This window comes from Mus musculus, chromosome 7 (assembly GCF_000001635.26).
Source record: "Mus musculus strain C57BL/6J chromosome 7, GRCm38.p6 C57BL/6J".
In the NCBI taxonomy this organism is placed as follows: Eukaryota; Metazoa; Chordata; class Mammalia; order Rodentia; family Muridae; genus Mus; species Mus musculus.
The window spans coordinates 66,969,121-66,991,058 of record NC_000073.6 but is presented as its reverse complement, the minus strand read 5'-3'; the positions used below and the strand labels follow the sequence as shown (position 1 = coordinate 66,991,058).

At 45.6% G+C, this 21,938-nt stretch overlaps 1 protein-coding gene across 6 annotated transcripts in view; it reads right to left on the bottom strand.

Moving 5' to 3' along the window:
• Nucleotides 1-21,938, bottom strand: part of Adamts17 (a disintegrin-like and metallopeptidase (reprolysin type) with thrombospondin type 1 motif, 17) — a 313,473-nt gene that overhangs the window by 162,113 nt on the left and 129,422 nt on the right. The window lies entirely within an intron of this gene.

Below are 21,938 nucleotides of genomic sequence, written 5' to 3'. Positions count from 1 at the left end.
ATGTTTGTGTCTTATATGAGGAAGTCAGGTGCAAGTCATATGACTTAGCTGCAGTCCCTGGCGCCTTTGGGACTGCCGCCACACCCGCTCCCCACAATGCCCTAGGTGTTGCCAACAAGATTGGGATCATCTAAACTGAGTCCAGATGGCTAATTCTAAATATACACTTTTTTTCACCATAAAAAAAAAAAAAAAGAAATCTGAGGACCATGCCCTAGGGCAGACCCATTGATAGTCAAACATCTGCGTATTTTAGATTGATGAGCCAAAGTCAGAACTCAGAGCAACTGTTCTTTCCAACTGGAAAGCCAAATTTTGGGGGTGAGACCAGAGAGGGGATTCATGTTGGCACATTCTGGACACATTCAAAATCCAAGACCCAAGTCTCTCTTCACCTCCACTCCGAGGTGAGTATTCCTAAGAAGTGATGACGGCACCACACTGAGCAGCGATCAACACTGCCACACACTGCTTGCTTTGTCAACAGGAACGAGCTGAGAAATGCATCGTGGGTGATTCTGCCACTGTGCAAACATCTCCACACAGTGTGTACACCACCATGGCAGCCTTTTGTGGCAGCTTTATGCCCCTGTATGATATATCCTTAGGAACCATGGTTATATACATTGGGTGCATTTTTGTCCCCCCTGAATAAAACCACAGGCAGCTCATGGCTGTACCAGTTTATGACTATACACTGTTCAAGAAACTTGGACATTGTATAGACTCATCATTTTTCTAACCAAGGGCTAGGGACCAGTGTGTTTGGCCTGGTGATTAAGGACACTTGTTGCTCTTTCAGAGGACCTAGGTTCGAGTCCTAGCACCTCCATAGTGACTCATCTGTAACTCCAGTTCCTCTTCTGACCTCCTCAGGCACCAGGCACACACATATACACACATATAAAGTGCTTGTATATGATGCGGTAAAAATCTATACATGTAAAAAAATAAATATATATAAAAAAACTAAGCCAATGGCTTGTTTCTGACATTTCCATCCATTTGAAACTTTGGGGGTTTTATATTCCCCATGCCTTGAGCAATACATACTTTTTATCACTTAGAAAAAAAAATTCTTCTTTCCCTAGTATAAATTACAGCTTCTTGCAGTAATCATTACTGCTTAGCTGGCATTCAACTTACAGGATAAAAATATATTCTTTTGGCTGACTTAACGATTGTGTACACAAGTTGTCCTCAATCCTTCTCTGAATTTTGGCTCAAAGCAACTATGGTGTTCTGAGGGTGGAATGTGGTTTCAAGTCATGCCAAGTCTTGCATAAGTGATAATTGATATTTTTACTAGCAGCAACTTTGTAGTTGATAATGGGTTATTAAAACAGGAAAGGGACCCTGCCCGCAAAGTCTCATCAGAGATAGAAAAGGTGTTTCAGACAAAAAGCCTCCCAGGGTTGATACAGGGAGGTCCCAGTAAGGCCCCTAGCTCCCCAAAATAGCCACTTCTAGGCCAAAACATCACAGAAGATGATGTCCCCATGTTGTAGCACCTCAGCCTGCCAAGCCCCCCTCACCCTGAAGCTTCCTGGCACCCACCACCACGGGCCTCCACTCCACTTGTTCACTGGCATGGGAATCCAGTCCAAGCATATGGTGCCATCCCTATCCTTTTTCTTCTTTGAAAACAACCTTGATGCTAGTCTCAATTTAAGTGTCTGTCAGTGTGGATTGACAGAGAATTCTTACTAAGTCCTGACAACTCTATCAAGCAGAGACTCACTTCTCTGAAGGAATACCTCCTGCTCTCACCTCTGGCCACCTCTCTTCACTCACAGGTCAAAAGGTTTGCCTTCCACTTCAGGTAAGATGTCAGTGAGGTTTCACTGACAAAAGGCGGGGAAGGAACCATGTGTCCAACAAATGCTATCCTCTCTTCATTTTGAGATGGTCAGGGGAAGGGTTGATTCTTTGAGAAAATCAAATCAGTGCTTCGATCACTCAGGGAACTGAGGACAGATCTGTGCTGACTGGTGGGTGTCGATGAGAGAATGCGTGACAGAGACTCTAAGCTCAGGCATCTGAGTCTCTGTGAGACTCGGTTACCTCTGAATGTTGGCTGCTTTGTCGCTTGCTTCTGGGATCAGGAGCCTCTGGCTTTGCTGGCTTCCTGTCACATCAGTGCTGGCTGACTTGAGCTTGTGAGTGACACTTGTCTGTGTGAATGGTGCTTCTGGAACATTCAGTGTAGCAGGGGAGATGTCCATTGCTTCCCCTCCTCTGTCCTTTACCCTCCAAAAGGCAGATTTGTTCCAGGGAATGTCATAGGCAATATAAACATCTCATTTTGGCAGGCAGTCTTTTTCAGGACACATGAAGTTATGTAACAGGTTGACCCAGGAACCCCATAAAGATAACACAATCACCAGCTAGACTGCAGCCTGACTTGTGATTCGCTTTGGAGACCCTGCTGCCAACCCGGGAGGACAAACAGAACCAAGGGAGTCACACAAGGATGGGCCTCTGCCATCTTCCTGAAGTCTTGGCTTTACAATGTGAAAATACCGAGACTAGCTAATTTACAAAGAGCAGAGGTTTACTTGGGCTCACCATTCTGGAAGCCAAGAGGTCCAAGATAGGGAGGATTCCTCTTGTTAGGGCTCTAGCATCTTCAACTCAGGATGGAAGTGGCTAGAAATTGGTGCATGCAGAATACAACAAAGGAAGCCACACATGGCCTGAGTGACCCATTCCTTAAGAAGGGCATTAATATCTACCCCCATGACCCGAACACCTCCCATCATACCATATTCAAACCACAGCCCTCAGTGTGTCCAGCAAGGCCTGACATGCTGCACTCCCTCAGAGCTGTGTTGATGTGTCAATGGCTGCCTTGAGCCCATGCCCTCGTTTCCTTCTCCCATGATGGCTATGCTCTAGGTTTCAGATGGTGTTATGGTACCATAACTACAGCACAGACATCTACATCTAGAAGGCACTTCAGGGAGCAGGGAGAGAAATGTGAAACCAAGAAGACGACAATTAGGAAGGCCTTCCAATGTCCACTGTTCCCTCCTCCCAACCTTCCTCTGCAAAGCACCCTATTCAGAAGCATGAACACGGCCAACAGCAATGCCCCACTCTAGACCTTCAAGTCTCTCTTCCCTCTTGATATAGGAAAAGACAAGGAGTCCTTGGGCAATGAATCAGAAGCCTGTGCCAATCTAGGCTCCTGTCCAAGCAAAACTGAGTGCCACTGGGTGGGGATGAGAAGACTCCGCACCCTCTACATTTCCAGAATCAGTCATCGGGGCTGACTGATCCACACTGGGAAGTCCAGACTGTGGCAGTGAATGGGGAATGGCCATTACTACTGATGGTTAGGTATGATGGTAGGGGTTAGTACTTCACATGCACAGAGCAAAGGCCCTGCAAGTCTTTCTGTCACTGGAGGGGCAGGATGACAATGATCATGACAGCTACTCACATCAATGAGCACAGAACTACGGATGTGGCAGCATGTGGAGTCACCTAATGAGTTTTGAAAAACACAGATGCCTACCTCCTACCTGTGAAAATTACTAGTCAGTATGAGGTGTAGCCTAGATAGTCCCTCAAGACAATTATCTATTTCCTTTTTTAAAAAAAAATCTTTAAATTTAAGAGTTGGAGAAGTGGCTCAGCGGTTAAAAGCGATGACCGCTCTTCTAGAGGTCCTGAGTTCCCAGCAACCATAGGGTGGCTCACAACCATCTGTAATGGAATCCAATGCCCTCTTCTGGTGTCTGAAGACAGCTACAGTGTATTCATATACATAAAATAAATAAATAAATACAACTTTTAAAAATATCTTAAATTTAAAATAAGAACACATGCAAGTTCTTCTTTTCCTATTGACTCCGCCTTCCCTAGTGACAACATCTTACATCACAGTATAATGAAGATCTGAAGTTTGAAACTGGAACAGCCCACAGAACCTGCTCTGTTTTTCCAGTAAGTCATTCACTCTGTTGGGTGCCTGGCTCTAGCTGGATATAATCTGAACACACGTATCCCTGGGTAATCCCCTCTGCAATCAAAACGCTTAAGTGTCCTATCACCAACAGACTTCCCCTTTAAAGGCTTTACCCGCACTCTCCTTTAGCCCTTAAGCCCTAACAACTGGCAATCTCTTCTTTTTCTCTCTACAATTATGCCACTGTACAGCTGTTACATGAATGGAATCATGTACTGTATGTTCCTCTGAATAGGGGCTTTTTTATTCAGCATAATATGAGGTTTGCTTAAGTAGCCCTGTGTATCTAGAATTCATGCTCTTTTCATTGCTAGGAGTAGATCAGGAAATGAAAAAAACCAGTTTAACTGTCTACCCACTGGAGGATTCAGTAGTTTTGGTCTGGTGGAAAATATGAAGACAACTCCTTTAACGTGCACATGCAAGTTACTAGGTGAAGGTGTTCTCTGGGGTGGATGCACAGGAGTGTAACCACTGGGCCATTTCATAAGCTCCAGGGCCTGAGACGGGGTCTCCTGCATTCCCTTGAACTAGCTATGCAGCTGAAGACGGCCTTGAACTCTCGACCTCCCTGCTTCTTCCTCCCCAGAGCTTGGGAAGTTTTCATTTTAAAAGAAGTCCCCAAAACGTTTTGTAGAGTAGCTCTCTTTCTTTATACTTCCACCAGTGATCTGCGAGTGACTTGCCTTCCTGCAGCCTGGCCAGCACTCGATGTCGGTCTCCTTAGTGTAAGCCATCTAACAGTGTGTGCTGAAGACACATCGTGGCCCGAGTCTGCATCAACCCATCAAGGATGCTGAAATCCTTCAAGCATTCATCCTCTACCCACCCGTGCTCTTCTGTGACATGCTTGTTGGTACCTTTTGCACCATGTTCTCTGGGTTGTTTACAGTTTACTGAAATTTATTTGTACTGAAATGGGTAGGCTTTCCTGCAGCGTGTCTTTAAATACCATGAAGAGAGCCCTCCACACAGCAAAGCTGTTGACACTGGTGCTTCAGACACCTGCTTCTGCTTGGACCGTGTTCTGTGAGAGCTGAAGAATGCTTCACCCAGCCACGGTTTTCAGATATCCCTCCTGTGCCTTGCTTTCTGGAACTTTAATATTTTACACTGAAGTTCATAATTCATTCTGAGGTGAGTTTTGGAGGAAAGCAAAACAGTTCAAGCTTCTTTTTACTTCATCAATGGACATCCACATTTTGCAGCAATTTATTTATTTGTTTTAGTGAAAAGACTATTCACTTGATAACCTGCACTACCTTGCTTTTTGTATTTCTGTTGTTTTTCCTTTTAAAAAAAACAACGAAGTATATTTGTGTGACTCTATTGCTGGGTTTCATGAACTATGTTTCTGTTTCTTCAGCTACAGAGGAAGAGTCAGAATCAAGAGTGGGCCTTAGTCTTCATTTTCTCAAGCGGTTCTGGCTATTCTAGGGCCCATGATTTTCCTTGAGAGTTTCAGAATCACTTCGTTTATATCAGCTAAAACTGTGCTAATGTTTTGATAAGAGCAACACTGAACCTACAAATCAACTCAGGCATCTTTACTATGTTAACTCTTCGATCTTAGGGCGCACTGTGTCTCTTCTAGAACGTAAGCCTTCTCTGGTTTATTTATCAGCATATGATTTTCACCACAGGAATCCTACAGACATCTGTTTAGATGTGCATTTTCAACTTAGAAAGGTTAAGTCTTTACAGTTCAGTGCGTTTGTTCTGATTGCTTGGTTGATATTCTGGGAGAGCAAAGGACTTTCCCTCTAACCCCAAAATGAAATAGGTTGTTATCATGAACAGAAGACAGTAGAGGTTATATAATAAGAAATGAATCTTCTACATCAATTGATACAATTTTCCTTCATTAGGCCATTAACATAGTATACAAATGGATGAACTGAAAGTAAATCAACTTTGTATACCTGAAATAAATTGTTGGTCACGGCTTTACATTTTTCATTCATTTGCTCATTCACTCATTCATTCATTCATTCTTCCTCATACACACACATACAGACAACTGAAATTGGTTTTCTAAAATTCTCTTGAGAGATATTGAGCTATACTTTTATATATTTTGGTACCAGAGTAGTACTACCTTCTTGCATTTAGTTGGGAAATGTTTCTTCCTTTTATCCTTACTCTAAGACACTATACAAAATTGATAGTTATTCTTTTTAGTGTTTGATAAAAGTTTTCAGTGAAATCACCCTGACCTGGAAACAACATCTGTGTAGTTTTGGTTTATATTTTTTGAGATGTACTTAAAGTTTTTAAACTGATGCATAAAAACTGTACAGGGGCCAAAGAGATGGCTGGGCACATAAAGCACACTCAAACTTGACACCCTGGGTCTGGCCCTTGGACCCCATAAAGGGCTGGATGTTGTGACATGCACCTATAATCCCAGCATTCCTACCCTGAGATGGAAGATGGAGACAAGATATCCAGCCAAAAGATCACAGGACCCCTGCCTGGAATAAGCTGTATAGCAAGAGAAAGAAGGGGAATTCTACCTCAACCATGTGAAAGAAAAGAACTGACCCCAGAAAGTTGTCCTCTGACCTCCTCATGTGCATCGTGTCACATGCATGCCCATATTACTCATATGTGCATGTGCACACATGCACACCCACCCCCAAATAATGTTAAAATAAGTTCAGATTTGAAACAAGCATGTTAAGGAGGTAACTGGATAGTTTGATGTATTCCTTGTATATTGTTTAGATTATGTTAAACACATCTATAACTACAAATTTAAAAAATTTTAAATATTATTTTGAGAAATACACACACACATACTGAAATATGATCAAATGCACATATTATCCTTCCCCACCCCCATTTCTCCTATTGTGTCATGCTTACAATGTCATGTCTTTGGTTTTTGCAGTGGGCTGCAGTCAATGTAGAGATGCCTCCCTCATCCCAGTGTACAGCACAGGAGCCTAAGTACTCAGCCCTAAATGGGGCTTCTGAATTAACCCCACACACACCAAGACTTAGGAATGATCTTGGCAGAGGAAGCAAAAAACATGCAAGAGCAGGGGGCTCTGGAGCATGCTGTGAAGTGACGGCTTCTGACATGGTCACCTTGCGCGCATGAACTCACAGCTGCTCTGTGACATGCTTGAACAAGATCTACATAAGAATAAGCCAGGCAACCAAGCGTAGATGGAGTCTAGGCTTGGTCTTCAGACTCAGCCCCGACCCGAAGAGCTATCGTCAATGGATAGTTGTTAAGGCATGGAGAATCATTCTTTTACTGAAAACGCTGGCTGGGTCCCCATGCTTCTGTGAATGGCCCTGTTCCCAAGCACACAATGGGCAGTAATAATGGGTCTCAGTGGGTTACAAGATGAATTCTTTTTCTTTAGTAGACACATGCCTATTTAGGGCATCTACTTGTACTTGCTCGGTTCTAGACTTTGCAGCTTCCAAGAACATGCTCTGTTACTTTTCAGTTGCCCAATTATGATCTGTTTACGGCCTGAGAATTTGTGATATCCCAGGTCATGCCTGATGCTGAGGACACCTCTCCTCTCTTTAGCTTTGTCAATCTTCCCGCAGCGTTAGCAAGTCTGTCCATTTATTTTGGAGAACAATTTTTTCATTCTGTTCTTTTCCTGTTTTCAACACTGTTGATTCCTACTCCTTACTGTTATTGACACTGTATGTGTTCGCCCTGCCAGTCTCTTGAGGAAAGAACTTAGAATACCAATGGGTGAATGTCTTTCTTTCCCAGTTAAGCACCTAGTGCTATAAACTTCCCACTTAGCCTGGATAAGCTATATGCCACACATCACATGAACCGTGCTTTCAATTCTGTTCCGTTCTGGCTTTCAGTGTGTGCACGCTCATGTGATCTCAGCTGGTTGTACAGGCTCCTGTGTGCACATGCAGGCAGAGCCAGAGGACAAGCTAATCTTGGATATAATCCCTCCAGTGTTATGTACTCTCTTAAACATTTATTTATTTTTACTCTTATTTTGTGTGTTTATGACAAACCCTGGCCTGGAGCTAGCTGCCTGAGTGGGCTAGGCTTACTGGAGGCAAGAATGCCCCAGAGTTCTGCTTGTCTCCACCTCCTGAGCACAGAGCTGGCCACTCTGCCTGACTGATTTTTAAACTGTGTGTTGTAGAGATTGAACTCAGGTGCTATGCTTGCAAAGAAAAAAAAAAAACAAACAAAAACAAAAACAAAAAAAACTTTGAAGACTGAGTTATCTTCTCAGGCCTCAATTCTGCTTTTGACTTTAATCAATTTTTGGTTAAATAACATATTTCTAAATAATTTCTATGTATCTGGAGACTTTTCTCTTGTTTTTGTTAATGATATGTGGTTTGATTCTGTTACATCATAGATTATATTTTACATGGTCTCAACACCCAAGACTTCTAGCTTGTTGTTTGTTCCAGGACAAAGCTTATCTGGCTGAGAAGATCCACGGGACCTTGAAGAAAAGAAGCATTTTGCAATGCCCTGCTGTGTGGTTTCCTTTAGACCTCCAAAGTTCTTAAATCATAGGTTGTGATCCCATGCGGTCCCACATAGCAGAATGAGTGGGGTGTGTGTGTGTGTGTGTGCAGGGAATATGGCAACAGCAACTGTTTTCTGAACACAAAGCAATCAAAATTTAACCCCAAAATCAATCACATAACAAATTGGAGGTGTCGCCAGCAGTAGGCACCCTGCTGTGTCACATGATTTCACTGCTCTCTGCAGTGCACACATCCCTGCTCTTCCTGCAGTGTGCCAAAGACCACCTGAGACACCTCAGTGCAGACTCCACACTTGGTACACTCTCAACTGCAGGGCTTTAACGTCTATAACGGTTTCTGCTCTTCTAGGAACACAATGGTTTAACCACAGAAAACAAAGATCTGTAACACTTCCCCAATACCCTTCCTTAGCGTGTTAGCATCTTACTGTGGGAGAATGTCTGAGTTACTCACTTGAATTTCAACAATAATAAAGATAAATTAAATGGATTTCGGTTCAGAATTGTGTTGTGTGACTTTTCCTGGGAAGAAAGAAACAAACATCTCTTTACCAATGGTGGACTAAAGAAATGATTCTCCCCAAGTCTAGCTAAGTTAACTAATTTTGGGGAGGTGGTGGTGACTGGGCTGTTACTTGCAGGAGTGTGGGAGAGGGGTTGTTTGGAGACCCACAGAACACAAAGGCAGCAGCATCTCGGAGAGGCCACCAGGCATGGGGGAGGACTCTGCTGTTTCCCTGGAGCACCCTGCACAGCTCATGGGCAGCTCCGCGGAAGAGTCTCTGCTCCTTCCCAGCAGCTGCTCATTCCCAGCACAGGCTCAGGAAAGGCCTCCCACGTCTTTTCACTTTTGCCCACCTCTGCATCTTACAAGGTTCACGAGCCTGCGGAGCCTTTCTCAATTTTACCTTCCTGACTCTTGAGGCTCCCTCCAGAAGAAAATGTTTCAATTAAAAAAGTTAAGGTACCTGACAGGTTAAGACAGAATTTCCAACAATGGCCCCTACAGATACGTCTGTCGTTTTATACTGTGGCTTACACAAAGCAGTGTTCCCAGCATCAATGACTACAAAATCAAAACATCAGTCAACTCTGAAAGAATTTTATGCTTTAAGGTATCAAATATCCAAACAAACCCTGGTTATTCTCATAAAACCAAGCAAGCACATTCATTTCATTACTATGTAAATGCCTCCTTATCTTTAACAAATGGTAAAATTACATGTATATCAGAAATTATTTTAAAGCAAATTTATGATTTATTTATAGTAAATGCTTGAGTTGTATATTTTATCTGCCTGTACACCCAAAGTTATGTAAAACATTCTCAGTTAAAAATGGTACCACAAGCTTAAGCAGCCCTGCTGTAGACAGCATATATATAGTACATATGTATGTAGTGTTTTTAAGTCAATATGCATGTCTTTTCATTAACATTGGAGTAACCTTAGGCATGTGGATTTCTGTTTCCTTTGTTCCTTTGGTTATTGCCCTCCTGTGAGTTATATTTTCTCTTTACCACTTTGAGTGAGCAGTGTAACTTCTATTTAGTCCATTTTATTCTCCCTGCTGTCTTCTTCCTAACCTTTGGGCCTGCTGGGGATGGAGCCTAGACCTCGGTACGTGTTAGGCAAGTGCTTGCTCAGTAAGCGACAACCCCAGCTCTCGCCTCCTCATTTTATAAGTAGAATTGCCTTATTCTCATACATTGCCACATATGTATGGTGAGAGAGAGAGAGAGAGTGTGTGTGTGTGTGTGTGTGTGTGTGTTTAGATGATGTTATAGCCTTTGTTTGACTATAAAAGCAAAATGTGGGGCTCGAAAGATGGCTTGGTTGATGAGATAGTTGCCATGTAAGCAAACAGACCCAAATCTGAATCTTTAGCTTGCAGATCAAAAGCCAGGTGTCATGGAGACAAATCATCTTCTTGCTGAGGATACAGAGACAGAGGCTTGTGTCTCAGTGAACCTGTGAGCTCCAGGCTCAAGGAGAGATTCTGTCTTGAATGGGTGGGTGGAAGGTCCTGGCAGCCTTTGGTGTACCAAGTGCTGGTGTCCCTGCCCTTCTCCAACACTAAGTTCCTCCAACTCTTTCTTCATGATTTCCCTTCATGGCATGTGCATGGTGCACACCCATTGAAAGTCCTTACACCAGTCCTCCCATGCTGCATCATGAAGTGCAGGCTTCTCAGTGTTTAACTGGGGAAAGGCAAGCAGAACAACTCCTTCATCCTCCACTTCGGGAGAGAAGGTTATGTCAATGCAACCTGAGACTGCACTGTCTTAGCGTTGCCCCTCCGATACAAGTTGGCAAATCAGTTTTAACCGAAATACACTGGCAGTGGCTGCTTATAGAGTTAAAGGAGCTATGAATTGGGATTCAATGGAAAGGGTACCGGGATCAGTTAGTAGTATATGTTTGTGGAGAATAGCAAAAAAAAGATGTCTGAGGTTTATTTTAAATGCCACCTGTCAAGCTATAAAGCATACTATTAGCACCTGGTCTTCAATACTTACAAAGGTCTTGAACCCTGACTGGGTTTCTTATGTGAATGCTACTGTCTTTAAAACATCAGAATGAAAATGAACCACTTTCACACATTACATCACCGTATCATTTTTCCTAGTGGTCCCTCACCTGATGGTAGTATGAGCAAGCCCACACTACCTGTCAAATGAAAGCACAGGACTCCACACACACACACACACACACACACACACTTGAAAACTATGTTACTCCTTTCTATATGTGCCACACTATATCTGTTATCTTACTAGGAGGTTTATTAACAGAACTAAAGTCTACTGTAAAGCTACATGCCATGTGGTATGGTGGTACTACATGAGGGAACCGTGGAGGGTGACTGCTCTGTACTGTCTGGTCATGAGAAACTTGTCAACAAGTTCCAGGACAGTCACACCATGATGTAAAATGATGCCTTTTCTGAAATGTGTCACTGTCATTAAGTGATAAACATAACTCATTATTAAGTAATATATCACAGCCTATAAGTTCTTGGGGTTCCAGCATGCAGCTAGAAGTGAGTGTGCTCTGAGATGACCTAGGTAGAACAGGCTACCCCTTTAGTGTGCTCTATCCATCCTTTCCACATAGATACAAGTCACCCTGTGGGCCTGAGTTCCTAGCTCTCTCCCAGGTGCTGGGATGGGGTGGGGGTGGGGTGCCAATCCTCACACCACATCAGAGAGCAAAGCCACATATGACATTTGACAGTATCTGAACAGTGACAAAGACAGAGCCTTCCTGGAGCTCCTTTGCCAGATTCTGAACTGGACATGCGACAAATGAGGTCAAAGTGACAATTGTGAAAGAGAGGGGCCCATCCAGTGGACATCAGGGGAGGAAGGGCATTTCAGGGAGCTTGCTCTGCTGAGAGCTGGACTGTGCAGCAGGCAGCCCCGGGAACTCGGAGGCATCGGTTCCTGCAGGGGAGGAGACAGTTTTTATGCTCTTGGATGATTAGAGAGCAAGTATCACGGAGCAGACTCTTGACTCTTAATTAACCCAAGTGTTCCATCTCTTCTAGAAGGCCCAAATACGGACAACGGTAAGCCCACTAGGGGTCAGTTACCAGACTGTTAATCATTGCTTTTGTCTGAAGGAGTGATATTGGTGAAAGTCCCTGTGGTCATCAAGTAGATGTTTTATCCTTTGGTCCCCAGAGTATCTGAAGCTGCTCCCCAGCAGGGGTCCTATGGGATTTGTCACATCCTGGATGTGGAAACACACGTGGCAGTGCACAGACAGCCTGATTCCCCAGTCGGTCAAGCACAGGCCTGGAACCCTGGTGATCCTAAGAGACAGCAGGTGTTCAGCTATGCTTCCTGGGCCCCTGGCTCCTGTCACAGCTACAGCCTCCCACAAACCCCCTGCAGAGAGGTGTGTGGCCATCAGTCATGTAGGCAATGCCCCAAGCTCCTGTCTGGACTCCAAACTCACAGTTACCTGGCAACAGCCAGGTATGCTCCTCCCCACAGTTATATGTCTAACCTCCCACCCAGGAAGCCTCCCTGTGCTCCAGCCACAGCTTCCACCAAACCAAGCTAGTCACCCAGGCAAGACAAGAACTCTTGCCCCCACGGTAACCTGCCACAGCCTTCTCCATGCCCTTTTCCCTTTGGCCCCTGGGTTAAAGTCCGCCCAAGGGTCTCAGCTCTTCTGAGACATCCAACAGTGTCTGAGAACCTGAAGTCCCTGGCTCTTCTGTGGTACCCAGCGGTGTCTGTGGTGCCTGAGAGCCAGAGCCCAACTCCAGTCAGTCCCCAGGGACCTCAGACTGCACCTTCCCCACCCCTGGAGCAGGGTCCTGCAGCTTCTAACAGCCTGATACTTGCCCAGCAGTGCTCAATCAAGCTCCCTATGTCCACCTCGCCCGGTGGCCTGAGCCCTGGGCTGGACGCAGGACCCCATTTTTTGTTCCACAGAAATACTGGAACCAAGAGTGATGTGGCTTCTAAAGATCACTGGGATGTCTCTTCCTTGTTCCCTTCAACAATCCATACTGTTGTCAGCCGGGGAAGTCACAGCAGGGCACAGAAGCAGGTTCAAGCTCCCAGGGTCACACATCCCAGGACCACAGGGCTCTGCTTCTTGCCACACAGATTCCTGTCTTGCCTCCCAGCCCTGGATCCCAGCCTCATCAGGGATCTTGATGTTTCCTAATGTGGTTCAAAGCTACCAACCCATGTCCTTGGCATTCCCTCTCATCCTTATGCAATCTAAGAGTCAAAGAATGGCAGAAGTCTGCTTTGCATAAGCCCTTTCTTAGCACCTCAGAATATGGTTATATAGAATGAGGACCTTCTCCAGGATAGTTATGAGCATAAAGGATCCGATTTTGAAACTGGCAGATTTCCCTCAGTCCTAACCCATCAAATCACCCTAGAGAGCTATAAAGATGTGAATTAAAATTCAGGAGTGTGGCTATATGGAATGAGATGGAATCTTGAAGCTTAATGATTCCAATGACTTGATTCAAATGATGGCCCCTCCCCCGCCATGTATATCCACCCACTTATTGCTATTTTTCCCAAGAGGCCACTCTTAGATTTATGTGCTGGTCCCTGGCAACTTCTAATGTCCTGCTGGGGTGTCAGCCACAAAATATGTGAATGCACAGCTCTCTCTAAAATCCCAGGTCCTTCAACTGGGACTTTCTGCCACATGATCAAGTCACCAGCCACATGCAAGGTGCAAACATGCCCTATATACACTAAGACGGAAAAGGCTAGAAGGGTCCTTTCTCAGAGTATGCCAGGGCACAGGCCGCTGGCAAGATCCCCGAGGTCTCAGCATCTGCAGGTATCTGTAGGTTTTTGGTTTAAAATTTCCTACTACTGGTAGGCATTGGATGCATGAGGGCTTCAGCCGGGAGAAAGGGTCCAACCCTTTTTAGGATACACCTATTCTACAGACTCTAAAAGACTGGCCACATGGGAAGGTAATCTTCTTAGTTAGTGGTTCTCAACCTTCTTAAAGCTGTGACCCTTTAATACAGTTGGCTCTTCATAGTGTGGTGACGCCCAACCATAAAAGTATTTCACTGCTACTTCATAGCTGCAATTTTGCTACTGTTATGAATCACAATGTAAATATCTGATATGCAGAATATCTGATATGTGACTCCAAAGTGGTTGAGACCCAAAGGTTGAGAACTGCTGTTTTATGAAAAGGCAAGGGGATATATAATGATGAGGGAAGAGATCTTACAGGACTGTAGCCCAGTTTCTGTCCCTGTGTGGGAAGCCCATTGTGCTGCAGCCCAGGCTCCAGCCCAAGTCTCCACTTAACCACTTGTAGCTGTGGGAAGGAAATGGCCTTGCCACCCAGAAGATGAGGCTAAGATGACTTCAGAAGTCCCTTCTAGCTCCAAGAAGCATGAGAAAAGTCACTTAGCTGAAGCTGCCAGAAGCCTCGGCAATCTAACGAGAAAATTGGATCTCATCTAACTCCTGGCAGGGTCTTTAGTGGAAGGGAGCTCTAAGGGGATTTCAGATGGAGCTCTTCAGCCAAACTCAACTGTCTTCCCATCTGTGCACACCGCCATCTTGGATGGCTTCGCTTTGGGCATGGCAATCCAGTGGATAATTAAGCACACATCATTCTTGGAGTAAAGACTGGGTACCGATACAGGGGCGCCTCTTCGCAGCTGCGTTTTATATCATGGTGGACGACATCTATGTAACAGTTACTGGTCCACACTGCTCGGCATGCAGGTGGGACTGCATTGGCAGGCTTGGGGACAAGCTCCTGGAGCAGCTTCCTAGTGCTCTGTCCCTCTGTCTGCAGCACGGTGTCAAGCCTGGCCTGGGCACACAGAGGTTAAGGTTCTTTCAAGGAAGGGAGCTCTGGGTTTCCCAGAGACTTGAAGTGCCTTCTCTTCATACAGGCCTCATACATACATGTTGAGGTGGCAAGGGAAGGGTTGTAGTGTCTCTGCAGTCCTGAATGCTGGGCCACTTATACGAACATCCTTGACGCTCTGATCACAGCAGCAATCCCGCTCGAAACCTCCATCATGAGGTGGATACAAAGACTCTTGGAGGAGGGGAAAGAAGAATCATGTGTGGCGTTTCCGGGTCAGCTACTCTGAGAACCCTCTAGACCTTCGAAAGTTGTATCTGTGCTGAGGTGCTATGGGGGGGAGGGGCAGCTTGATTTATGTGGCAAGCTCTAAGATTTTTAAGTAGCAAAGTTTGAAATACGGACTAGTACACCAATGAAAATACAAAACAAGAAACGAGGTCAGCACGTTGTGTGTCTCTCTGAATTTGGGTAGTGACACCACATCCAACAACAAATGCTAGGTACTGACTTTTGCCTTTGGTGGAGGAAGAGGGGAAGAGAACAGAAATTATACCCCCAAATCTCTTTGAGACTCCCTCCTAGGGAAACCTAAGCCCTTGCAGGTAGCTACCACCATGATGGCCCTTTACTAAGGATGGAACCATAGCTGACCAGGGACTATGGAAGCTGACTAGGAGATGGAGATGAGGTCAGAGGACCAGTGGGAAAAACCTGCCAGAAAACCCTATGCCACAACCAGACCCAAGACACCACACGCTTGTTAGAAGATTTCTCTCTTCTTGGCCCTAAAGAAGGCCAGGCTCTTAGTGTACCAACTGTCCTAATTCTATCTAGAATAAAAGCATCCCCTCCCCCCACTACACACAAGATGTCTAAACAGTTATGACATTACAGAAAGTCTCTGTAGTGCCCTGTTAAAAAGTTGGCCCATCTGTCAGCATGCTATACCCAGCACCTCCAAGGTACAGCACACAAGCCAGACACACTGCACAGGATGCTAGGAGGCCACCTGCCAGCCCAGAACTGTCCTGCATCCCCTCAGCGTTCCTCACAGGGTACCAGCCAGTCCTTCCTTAATACAAATTACAGACGAGCTTCCACGCCTCCCACATCTGGATTACAGTTTGCTTTTCTTCCTGTTCTGGGGCCAAGACAATTCCTTTTCATTTGAACTGTGTCGACTTCAGTTATGAGAACATTTCCCCCACCAGTCTCTCCCTTCCTCTCCCCTCTGCTCCAGACATGCTTCCGCCTACTTCCCATTGGCTGCGCGTCCCGGGGAGACTGGATCCCTTGTGTTCTGAGTAGCAGAGGAGTCGAAAAGTCCTTGAGTACACACACACGGTCAGCTGCATTGTCTCCTGACACCTGCTGTCCTCAGCTCACCTCTTCAATGTCACACTCTTGACAGGAAACACCCACAGTGAAGAGGTTCCGGTTCCGAGGTGCCATGTGAACTTCTAACGCCCTGGGTCCTGCTACATCTGTGTACCTGTGGCGTCCCAGGGCCTGTTCATGCTTCCCTACCTTTTAGTCAACCAGGGCAAATGTTTGTAAAAGAAGATGGCTCCAGGGTGCTGCATGGATCTGTGCCTCCAGGAGTGTACAAGTGGTCTGACTGTAGCCATGTGTAATGTGCGAGTGCCTTCAGGTGTTTACGTGACAACTAGATGGCTAAACAGAGTTCCATATCGGTGCATTTGATATGAGACGGCGCCCCTCCATGTCTCCATCATAGTCATGCCTCTGCCAGTCAGCTCCACACTTCCCATCACACATTATTTTAGGTTCTGCGTTGTACACTTAACTAAGGTGTCCTAGGAGGTGACTGTTGATGATATGGAGAATAAACCTGCCTACAGCATGACTCCTCAGAGAAAACTCAGTGTGACCAAGGGGACAGGGTCCAGGAGGGCAAAACAGCTTTCAGCACCACTGTGGCTCAATTTGGAAGGAACCTCAGGAGGATGGGGATGTGGGAGCAAGAAACAGAAGCAAGAAGGTGGCTGGTGCTAGGAAGAGCATCGATGGACCCTGCATGATGCTGTGTGGCTCTCACCTGGGATAAGGGAGCCTCCTGGAGAGCCATGCTAAGGCTTCTCCTCAGGACAGCTGACCTGTGGTAAAGAAGGGCCACTGGTTTATCTACTCACCCAGGGCACACTGACGTAGAGCACTGCTCTGATGGCTGCTAGGCCAGGGCGCAAGCTTCTATGAGAGCAGCCTGATGTGCAGGGCAGGGATCGTAGACCAGAGGCGGGGTAATTTTCAGAATAGGGAGAAACTTGCTCTCTGAAAAGTGGACATTCACAGCATGGGTTTCCCATCTCCCCAGCAGCCCACCTACAAGGCTCTATCTTTAGACATTGCCTAAGACCACTCTGCCTTACCCACTGAAAGGCATGCTGTGTGTTCTGCATGCCACATTCCACATGCACGCATGTTGTATGCACAGGTTCTGGGTTTCCCCGGTCCTGGCATATCAGCTCTCTCTGGTGTATATCCAGCCTCCCCCTGCATTAGACACAAGGTCTCACCAACCATGAGTCTCTCCTAGGCCTACTGCGAAATTCAACATGACCTCTCAAAACATAACATACTCTCTCAGAGTCATTTTGTCCTACAACTTCAACTCTGAAATTCTGTCTATCTACACACACACACACACACACACACACACACACACACACACACATACACACACACACACTCATGTGCAGGCAAATGTTATGGTATACAGAAACCCAAGGAAGTCAGAAGAAAGTATTGAATTCCCTGGAGCTGGTGTTACATACAGGGGAGGGAAGGAGGGATAGATTTCAACACATTATGTGCACCATGAAATCCTTAGACAACAAAAAATTTAGTTGTGAGCTACCTGACATGGGTGCTAGGAACTGAATTCAGGCAAGTACTCTTAATTGTTGAGGACTCTCTCAATCCTGAGAGCATATGTTAAAAAAAAAATCAGTGCTACCAATGTTATAGGAGTAACCAAGCTCCTTCTGATTAAATTCAGAGCCTGCTTCACAAGGCTGACATCATGACTGGCATGGTTAATGGGGCCAAGAGCCCATGGCTGGGTAGGAACCATGACTATTATTTTGCCGAGTGGACATGGTATTAAAGTGCCTTCTAAGGACTTCATTATACCCATAGATAGAGCAGCTCTCAACCCTCTTCGGAGATGCTTCTTTTTTTTTGTAGTAGATGATAATTAACATGAAGACCCACAACTGGTCAACTCTTACAGGAAATGAGACCAGAGGGTACACATCCATAAACAAGACAATCTACACCACACCCTCTTCTCCCAAGGCTCAGGGGTCATTACAGAAAAGAGATTGGAAAGACTATAAGTCAGAAGCAGTAGCTGACTACAAAATAGTATTTTCTAGCTATAGTAAGGTAATCACACACACACGTGGACTCACAGGAGCTGTCCCTGCATGGATGAGAGAGAGAGTGACAAAGCCCCAGCCTTAGCTGGGGAACTATTGGCAGTTGATGGTGACTGGGAGAAAGTCAGTTTTCTTCAGGGACGTGGCTCCTAAGAGGCTACTCACCTTCTGTTCAATGGCCCATGTTCATACACAAGTACACATACTGGCAGCATGAAGGAGATGCAAGGAGTTTAAGAGAGATAGGGGGGATTGGGAGTGATAATGGTGGGGCATACAGAGAAGAAATGGATGGGGAGGGAGGGATAGATTTCAACACATTATGTGCACATAGGAAATCCTCAGACAACCAAAGATTGAGTGCTATCTTCCCAACGTTGTAAAACGTTGTGGCTCCACAATCCCTACCTCTCAGGGAATGTGAAGCATCTAACACAGCACCCAGCCTAAAGTACATGGTCAGTAAATGAGTTCTGGTCTGGCCTAAGCATCATCAATCACTGTGTTACCAATTTGTGTCCTTTGTGGATGATTGACATTGCCAACCCAAGAATTATCTGTCTCATTTACAACTGTGTGATCTGTGTGATTATTAAGATAGAGTCTTTTACACCATCAGACACATCAGCTCTTGATTAGTTCAGATAAATCGAGAGGTGGCTCAGTGGTTAAAAGCATCCACTGCTTTGCGAAAGGATGCAGGTTCAAGTCCCGGAATCCACCTGGCAGCTCACAGCTCTCTGCAATTCCAGGTCCAGGGGATTTGACATCCTCTTCTGACTGCCTTAGATACCAGTCAAACATGCAGGTACACCCCCCCACACACACACACAGACAAAACACTCATATACTTAAAATAATTATTTTAAAAAGATAAAGCCATGCATATATACAAAGAGACCCCCGAGAAAGACTAAGGAGGAAGCACAGCTCATGGATGCTGAAAAGAAACCCCTCATCCTACCCCACTGAGCTTCTGGTTTCCTTAAAATCAAATCAGAAGTAAAATCATGAAGTCAGCTGCTTCACTGGTTAACAAATAAGAGTGTGTGGTTCACACAGGAGGTGACTATTCCATGTGCACTGGGATCGGAGGGCAGCTGCACACAGGGGTCCTGATAGGAGGCAGGCTAGTAAGGAACGGGAAAGCCGCTGAGACCCAGGAGTAAAGACTCGAAGCTTGCATTGGAAGCCTCCCATCATCAGTACTGTGTCAGCAGGGACTGTGTCCTGGGGACCCTGTCACACAAGTGAGAGGAGGCAGGGCTGGACCCGCTCCATCCCAGAACATGATCCATGTCGGGGTTTGACATCTCTGAAGCAGTTTGGTCTTTCACTTTGCTGAGAATGTAGGCCTTCCCTTTTCTAAGCAGTCCAAATGGCCCACCCTGAGCCCCCATGGTTTTGAACTAGGGTGACCAGAGGGGACTTCAGAGGACTGTGTGGCTTGGCAGGTGGGGGCTGAGGTGAGGAGGGTGCTACTGCCCAACAATGACAGCACTCAGATAACAGACTTCCTTGGGAAAACTGTAATCACTAGGTGAGGGGGAGGCCCAATGCTGGCAGGGTTTACTGGCTTTCATTCACAAGAGTGTTTGTTTTTATAGGTAATTAGAGTTTAGTAGCAAGCTATAAAGAATTCTCCAAGAGACTGTACACAGTCTATAGCTAAAGGGCACTGAGGTGTGCCTGTGTCTAGCCGTTCCTCTCTGCAGACATCCTGTGCTAAGCAGCCAGTGTTTGACCCAACCGGCTATCAGGAAGAGAAGGCCTCTCTGTGTTTTCATACTCAAGAAGCAATACTTTCATGGCAGCACATGTGTGTCCCAGTGCATGTGTGAGCAGCATGCTGGTACAGGCCATGGTGCTGGATGCTGCCACAGGATACTGCAATTCATATACCAGCTCAAATCATCTTTTTTTCTTTGCCATTTTTTATTTATGTATGCATGTGTGCCTGTGTGAGTTTCTGTACATCACATTCCTATAGGTGTCTATAGAGGAAATCAGATCTCCTATAAGTGTAGTGATAGGTGGTTATGAACAGGTAGATGTGGGTGCTAGGAATTGAACCCCGATCCTCTGCAAAGAACAATATGTGCATTTAACCACTGCCTACTTGTTTACTGGCTTTGATGAATCATAGTGTTTGTTTTTGGAGGTAACTAGAGTTTAGTAGCAGGCTACAAAGAATTCTCCAAGAAACTATATACAGACTATAGCTCTGTGTGTGTGTGTGTGTGTGTGTGTGTGTGTGTGTGTGTGCTGGCTCTGGCTCTGGCTCCTTCAGATAATCTTATTTTACTTGACTGTTCACAGATTTAAAACAACTCAGATGCTTGTCACAGTCCTGAAAGCTCTGCATCCTTACAGTTGACACACTCCCAGGCACTGAGATAGGCTGGTTCTTTAATAGTCAGAGAATGCCTGCCAAGGCCACGGTGATCTATACTCATCCCTGCCCCTCGTGAGTCACTTGGGTATGGAGTTTAAACCACTGGAAAGCACTGTTAAAAATGCAATGAAAAATAAAAGACAAAAGAAGAAGAAGAAGGAGGAGGAGGAGGAGGAAGAGTGGGAGGAGGAGGAAAAGGAGGAGGAGGAGGAAGAGGAGGAGGAGGAGGGGGAGGGGGAGGAAGAGGAGGAAGAGGAGGAAGAGGGAGAGGAGGAGGAGGAAGAGGGGGAAGGAGGAGGAGGAAGAGGAGGAGGGAGAGGAGGAAGAGGGGGAAGAGGAGGAAGAGGAGGGGGAGGAGGAGGAGGAAGAGGAGGAGGAGGAAGAAGAGGAGGAGGAGGAGGAGGAGGAGGAGGACCAGTGTGGGCCAAATGTTGTCACTAATGGTCAGGAAGCAACAAGAGCATGTCAGATCCCAGCCTGGCTAGCTTCCTTATGTCACATCACGTCAAGAAAGACCATATTCCCCATGCTACACACACAGCATCCTCTTTGTCTAGTCTTCCTCTTTGTGCCCACATCATGGTATCTACCAAGTCCAACTGCCAAGCCTCCTACAAATGGCACCAGATAAATAGGACAAAAAAGTGAAAGAAAGGCCCAAGATATCACTGTGGCGTCAGGAAACAACTGCTTTCCCATTCTTTGTGTACACTGGCTTTATTCATGCAACAACCGGCCACAACAGTTAAGGCCCCAGGCCCCTTCCTGTGGAGGTCATTAGAAAAACTTTATGGCCACTTCCCCGAGAACTCTGATTTCCATTTACATTCTATACAATCCAATATAAATTTCCCCCACTGCTCTCTGTACTCAGGTATCCTCAGTTTAATTTTTTTTTTTTTTAGAGTTCTTACATAGTCATATCACAGTTTTTCCCTTCAGAGAAACATAAAACAGACATCCTTTCTAGCAGAAAGGGTAAACTTTGAGGCCACGTTTGTAGAAGAGACTGGCTATCTGCCCCTGAGGCTTCCTGCAGGTGATAACAACCCCCTAACACCCAGCTTCCTCCTCTGAGAATGGAGGAGACTGCCCCATATTCTCCAGGAGGAGGCACCTTTGGGCTCTAGGGCTTTGAGGTTGTTTCATTTTAAAGGAGAGACTTTGCACGTGCAAAGGTGGTTGCTGTTGATTCTTCCAAACTGAGACACTGCATTCTACATTTGGAAAGTGGGGCTTCTGAAGTGACTGAAAAGAAAACAGGAAGCTAAGAGTCCAGAGAAATCCATTCATTCTGAATGATGTCCTTAGAGTGCATTGAAGGACGAGGCTGAGCTA